Below are 7637 nucleotides of genomic sequence, written 5' to 3'. Positions count from 1 at the left end.
AATGATGAAGACTCCACAAAAACGCTCGGAATCTTACAGCAGAAGGCAGTAGAACAAGCAATCAATGCCTTACAACAATACAGAGACATCCACTCACTCAAAGTGGAAGAGTACCGGCGGCGAAGCTCAGGAAAAGACAACTGGTATAAAGACTGGCTACCAGCTGTCCTCCAGCAACAACAACAGCTGGAAAGAGCCCTGGCGCTTACAAAAGACACCGCCCAAAGGATGCCAAACTTCAGCATCTAGGGACACGGTGGACCCCTAACTATGCTGAAATCATGCAAAACACCACCACCTAATGCAATAAGTTAGATAATCACGGGTTGAGCCTCGGGGAGCCGCCCAACAAAATAAGCTGGCACGCAGTATAGAGCATACCTTCACTACTCAGTAGCACTTTTGAGCTGTGCCTCGGGGAGCCGCTCAAAATTTAAATAATTGTACCAGAGGGAATATAAAAGAGAAAGCGAGAAGAACGCGATGGGGCCCAATGAGTACCCGGTTCTATCCGCCTCTTCTATATAAACCTCTTAGTAGTTCTCTTGCAGGACAGGCAGTCGAACACTGAAGTTCTACTTGAGCTCAAATTCCCCCCGATCTTTGTAAGAATCCTTTTATTTTCCTAAGTTCCTTATACATATCAGTTCTTAGAATGTATGTCTAAGTATTCCTTTTGTTCCTTTTAAAACCGATTATGTTCCTGTTTTGTGTTAATGTTTAAGTATTCCTTTTCTAAGTATTCCTTTTGTTCCTTTTAAAACCGATCCTGTTAATGCTATCTAAGTATTCCTTTTGTTCCTTTTAAAACCGATCCTGTTAATGCTATCTAAGTATTCCTTTTGTTCCTTTTAAAACCGATTATGTTCCTGTTTTGTGTTAATGTTTAAGTATTCCTTTTCTAAGTATTCCTTTTGTTCCTTTTCAAACCAGAATGTATGTACCGTAACTTCGGTCGGTTGTGGCTCTTCTTCTGCATCTTCTTCTTCATGTTCATGGCTCTCTTTTGGATGTTCAATGACCTCTTCTTCTATCGGTTCAATCATAAGAAGTCCCCCTTTACTACAGCGATGCTCACGGCTCCACGGCTCGTCACAATGCCAACATAACCCCTTCGCATATCGCTCCCGAAGCTCTTCTCTTGTTAACCTCTTTAGTGTAGGGACTTGGTCGACAGTAGGGGGGCTAAGGGCTTCAATATTACTGGTTGAGGAGAGACCCTAGTCCTCCGAGCTTCATGGTTCAATTGCTCCTCTTGATGTCGTGCGAAAGAGATGGCTGCCATAAGCGTATACGGTTGTCGCACTTTAACTTCTCCTCGGATCTCCGGCTTCAAGCCCTCAATGAAGGTCCACAATAGCTGTTTTTGAGACCAATCATGAGTTTGATTAGATAACCTTTCAAACCTGGTTTGGTACTCCTGAATGGTGGAGGTTTGTTGGATCCTTGCTAGTTGTTCGTCAATATTCTCGTAATCAGTTGGTCTGAAGCGAATCAGCAGTCCTTCTTTGAATTGTCGCCATGAAAGGACTCCATAAGTATGTTCAAACCAGTCAAACCACTGTATAGCATCCCCTTCAAGATGTATAGCTGTAATTTTCACCATAGATACATCCGCGGTTTTGTAGTACCGAAAATATCGCTCCGCGCGCGAGATCCAACCAATTGGGTCTCCTTCTTCCCATCTAGGGAAGTCCACTCTCATGCATGGATAGTTGGGGTTGGTCATAGAGCTTACCCTCCCTTGGAAGTCATCTCTTCGGGCTTGGTGTGATTGGGCAAAGCTCTCTCATTGATATGATTTCTCCGGGCTTAGTGGTCGGCCCAATCTGAGTTCGGTAAAGAGCGTCCGAATCTTATCCTCCATTCGCGCCTCCAAGGCTTCGAATTTAGCATTGATTACCTCCTTAGATGCCATAGAATATGGCCCCAAATCTATGATATTAAGATCTCTCTTTTGCTGTTGGGTTAAAGGCATGTATAGGTTGAGAGAAGTGATGGTCGAAAGGGTTGGTGGATTGGTGGATGTAGGCTGCAGTTTAGGCTTGTTTTGTGGCTGTTTTGGGTGCAGTTTGAGGGTGTGGTTTGGTAGAGTTTTAGGGCTGTGGATGAAAGTTTTGGATCTATAGTAGATGGTAGCAAAGGTTTGACAGAAATCCGTGGAAGTTGCAGCAAGTATGTGCTGTCTTGTAAGAGTAGAATTGTCGTCGAAGAAACAACGGTTTCTCGACGTAATTTCCACCAAAAACTTGAGAGAATTGAGGAGAGAATTGATAGAAAAATCACAGTTTATATGACAGCAAGGATATCTAATTTAATTAAGAAAATTTCAGCAGTATAACAGCAAGGAAATTGGTGCAAGTTGCGATTGCAAAATTCTCGTCGAAAAATTTCAGCGGGTTACGACGAAAATTTGCAGCAACATAAAATCGATTTTAGAGATGAATTTCTTAATAGATCAATCTTCGATAGAAGCCAAGATGATCTATGAAGTGTATAAGAAATTTCATTCAAAAAAGACTGCAAATAGATGGGTTAAGGCAATAATATGCAGCTGAAATTTTCTGCAGCATAGATTTTCAAGTGCAGCAGATTGGACATAAAAGATCAGTAATTTATATTGAGAATTTTTCGATGAAACCAAAGGGAAATCTACTGTTAGGAAGTGTCAAAGATGTCATAAAAATTACGTAGAAATTGGGATAGAAAAAGCACAGTAGCAAGATCAAACAGATGGTGCTATGCGGCTTGAATTCTGCAATTCAAGTGCAGCAGATTGGACATAAAAGATCAGTAGTTTATATTGAGAATTTTTTGATGAAACCAAAGGGAAATCTACTGTTAGGAAGTGTCAAAGATATCATAAAAATTTCATAGAAATTTGGATAGAAAAAGCACAGTAGCAAGATCAAACAGATGGTGCTATGCGGCTGGAATTCTGCAATGTATCTTTCGTCGTAGAGATGAAAACTTTGTGACGAAAAGTTTATGCAGCAATATAGGAATAATTTTTTTTGGGATTTTCAAATAAGGATAACTAAATTGCAGCAGCAGTAAGGTAGGAAACCAGAACCTGTTGCAATTCACGGGGAGATCAAAGGATGATCCGCGGTGGTGGAGATGATGGCGGAATTCGGCAACGATCTCTTAAGCAATTATGGGAATTGCTTTGGGCGGTTGTGGATGGTTGATGGATGGCTGTGGAAGGGCAGCGAGACGCCAAGAACGCTGCACTGATACCAGGTGTTAGAACCCTTGCAGAATTCTAAACTTGGGGTTGATCTCTTTAGGGGATCGGCCTCCTTGGAACTCTATAGGGGTTCCTCCCTCCAAGTTGCTGCTCAAAGGCTGCAGAAAAGATTCATCTATTTTTTAAGAAAAGAGAAGGAATACATGGCTATTTATAGGGCTTCTAAACCCTAACTCCTAATAGGACTCCTACTTAAGACTCTTACTTCTAACCAACTCCTAATAGGACTCCTACTCAAGACTCCTATTCCCTTACAACTCCTAATTCTTCTCTAAGAAAAAACCTCTTACATGAATGCCCCTCACAATTAGGACTCTCCTAGCTAGAGTCCTAACATAATGTCCCTCTCAATTAGGACTCTCCTAGCTAGAGTCCTAACATTTTTACATGAATGTCCCTCTCAATTAGGACTCTCCAAGCTAGAGTCCTAACATGTCCCTATCAATTAGGACTCTCCTAGCTAGAGTCCTAATAGGGGTGAATTAGTGCTTTCGTAAAATTTTGATAATTCAAAATCTTTCAATCGAAAAAGCTTGTATCAGAAATGAATTTAACTTGAAAATGTTTGTAAGAGTAATGAGCAAGTAAATCTGTTTGTAATATAAATGAAAAGCATAAAAGAAATACAAATTGATTTTATATTCGTTTGGTCCTCTCGATCTACGTCCACTCCCGATTCCTCTTCCGTCGAGGCCATCGGCTTTCACTAATGATCTTCTTTCGATGGGCAAAGATCAATATCCTTTTTATAACTCTTTCTCTTTTTCATAAGTTTAGGAGAGAACCTTTACACCTCTCTTTTAGACCTTATTCCTCCCTTAGAAAACTTCTTACTCTAGGAGGAAGAGACTCACTAACTAAAGAGAGATTACATAATTTTTTTCTCAAGTATACTTTCCCCCTTTATACTCTTTTTCTTGCTTGCCTAAGTAGGAATTAGTGGGGTATTTATAGACCTCAAATGGCTTCAAAAATTAGAGTAAAAATTTAAATCCCTAGGATTTCGGGGTACTAGCGGTACCACCGCTAGTACTGGGCGATACCATCGCTGGGTCTTCTGAAAGTACATTTCTTACTTTTTCAACTCATAGGTGGTTCCACCACCTGTTCTAGTGGTTCCATCGCTTGACCCAACTTTGGGTCACTAAATGGGCCTCCCAATAAGCAAACTCAACCCTAGATGAGGCCCAATGGTCTCCTAATTGAGTTAGAATGGTTATACCTAAAACTAATTTAATTAAACTTAAACTACTTCAATTAATACATGACCAATTATAAATATGAATCCTATGTTATCCATCATGTCATTGGTTCCTTTGGCGCTTCGTCCGATCTTTCATCGCATCATCATCGATACCAGGGAGGGGAGGGGGGAGGTTTAAATACAGAATGAATTTCGAAAGAGAAACCGACAGTACAGTTGTATTTACTAGAATAAGTTTTTCAGATAGAAAATGAATAAACACGTGATAATACTTCGATAAGATTGAAAAATAGCTCACTACTAAGTTTAAAATCACAAAGGGATCCAGAAAGGTCACAACCCTAAAGAAATTAAACAAGGATACATAATTGGAAAATAAAAGGCTCACCACTCAAGGAAGCATCCAAGAGATACAGAGTTTAAAAGAGAACTCCAAGAGAGCTTTTGCCAATATCATTAGTTTTCTAAATTCTTTCTAACTCCTAAACAACAAAATAAGTACTAGTGCATGAAACAATCCTTCATAGAAAATTTTGAAATTAAATGTTTTATAGCTAATAACTAACTTCTTTAATGTATTCCTTGGTCATAAGAAAAACACCTTGAAACAGCTATAACTTTATCTAAGGAATGTGCTAATGAGCTGTCATATTTGTGTGGGCTGAGTTTAAAACTATGAGACAACATTGTGGGCTAAAAAAAATACCATAGCATCAGCAAGGTCCATATGAGCATATTGTAGCAAGTTAGGCGCTCCTGTGTCAATCTCCCCAAGTTGAAAAAGACTTGTCCTCAAGTCCTTGTTTGTTTCGTCAACATAATTATGAAAAAGACTTAAATCGGCCACATTAAATGTTGGAGACACTCTATAATCTTCAGGTAGCTCGATCTCATTAGCATTTTTATCAATTCTCTTAAGCATCTTGAATGGACCATCAGCCTTCGATTTCAATTTTCCAAATTTGTCCGGTGGAAACCTCTCCTTCCTTAGATGAATCCAGACCAAATTACCTACATTAAAAATGATTAGACCAAAAACATGTTAATCTAAAATGAGAGTTTCAAATCAACATTTACTTCAAAAACTCATGCATGACATAAAATCATCAAGACACACATTCATGGATTAATCCTAAGCATTATCATATATCACATAATTATCATCCCTAATGTTGCATACATCATTCAACATTTCAAAACATAACATGCATGAAACCTTAGCAATATACTTTTCATGATCAAATTTTTAATTTTTCAATGATGCTAAAAAGAAAAACATGATATAATTTTTGAAAAACAATTTGTTATTTCCTATTCCTACTATCTAAATTAAGCACTCATGAAAAACTCCAAGTAATTTCAAAATAATTCAAGAGAGTTGAGTTACTTACCTTGTAGTCGAAGCCCGTCAAAGCCCAATTCACCGTTTCACCTTTGGAAGTTCTTGATTCATCCTTGGTTGCCTTCCTCTTCTTTAGCCTCTTCCTCCATTCAAGTTCATTATTTATTTTAGATTTTTGTTTAATAAACTTATTAAGATTTAGTGTTCGAAGTTCAAGTTCATCATTGTCCTCATCACTTGAGTCATCGCTCAAGTGGTATTCATTTGTCTGGAGTTCCAAATCCTTCCTATTCTTTGAAAGGTGATTCAAGTGCTCATCGGGTTCAAAATGTTCCAAAAGTGTCATTTCATAGGTCATTAATGACCCGATTAATTCTTCTAATGGAAAATCATTTAAATTTTTTATCTCTTGTATTGCAGTTATTTTAGGATCCCACCTTTTTGGAAGGGATCTTAAGATCTTGCTTACAAGATCAAAATTCAAAAAAGATTTACCAAGAACTCTTAGATTATTGACAACATCCGTGAAACGGGTGTACATGTCGCCTATAGTCTCGCTTGGTTGCATTCGAAAAAGCTCAAAATCATGCAATAAAATGTTAACTTTCGAGTCTTTGACTCTACTTGTTCCTTCGTGCGTGATTTCAAGTGTTCGCCAAATATCAAAAGTCGTTTCACATGTAGAAATCTGATTGAACTAATTTTTGTCCAAAGCGCAAAATAAGGCATTCATAGTCTATGTGTTTAAAGAAAAATACTTCTTCTCCAAATCCGACCATTCGTTCATCGGTTTAGAGGGAAGTTGAAAATTGTTTTCAACAATATTTCATAAATCCAAATTCATAGAAATCAAGAAAACTCTCATTCGAGTTTTCCAATAAGTGTAGTCCAATCCGTTAAACAACGGTGGACGAACAACCAAAAAGCCCTCTTGAAAGGCATGAAGAGTCATTTCTCTCGGGTGTAAATCTGAGATGAGAAATACCGGGCTCTGATACCAATTGTTAGATCAAGAGCACTAAGAGGGGGGGTGGTGAATTAGTGCAGCGGAAAACTTTCGACAATTTAAAATGACGTTCATACGATAAAAATGATTTCGGTAAGAAAGCCAATTCAAAAATCACTTTAACTTGTGATCAAGCGAGATATAGTTAAAGTAAAGATATAGAGGTAGTTTGCAGTTAAGATAGAGAACAAAATGTAATTGCAAATCGAAATACGACGTTCGTACGATAAAAGTGATTTCGGTATGAAAGCCGATTCGGAAGTTGCTTTAACTTAGATTAGGCAAAGTGCAGTTAAAGTAAAGCTATGGAGGTAATTTGTAGTTAAGATAGAGAACAGAAAGTAAATGCAAACCGAGATTTAAAGTGGTTCGGTCAATCTTGACCTATATCCACTTTTGGCTTCCTCCTCCGATGAGGTCACCGACGTCCACTAGAGGCCTTCCTTCAATAGGCGAAGGCTAACCACCCTTTTACAGTTTTACTCCTTTTGACGGGCTTAGGAGACAACCCTTACAAACTTTTCTCTCCTCTCTTGAAAGATCAAAACTTGGAAGAAAAGAGGGAGGAGAACTTCTAGCCTTTACAACATTTTTGAGCTCTAAAAATCACAGAGTAAGTTTGGATTTTCGGTGCTTTTGGTTGCCCTTTCATGCAGGAAAGGGTGGGGTTTATATATGCCCCAAATTAGTTTGAATTTTGAGCTCAAAAGTGTCTTTTCTCGGATTTTCGGGGTCCTGGCGGTACTACCTCCTGACTAGGGTGGTACAATTGCCTAGCAGCTCGGAGACTGAGCCTTTGGGCAGTGCCACCGCCTGATAGGGGCGGTTACACTAC

Source organism: Musa acuminata, chromosome BXJ1-3, assembly GCF_036884655.1.
Source record: "Musa acuminata AAA Group cultivar baxijiao chromosome BXJ1-3, Cavendish_Baxijiao_AAA, whole genome shotgun sequence".
NCBI classification, from domain to species: Eukaryota; Viridiplantae; Streptophyta; class Magnoliopsida; order Zingiberales; family Musaceae; genus Musa; species Musa acuminata.
The sequence above is the reverse complement of the archived record's forward strand: the minus strand, read 5'-3'. Positions refer to the sequence as shown.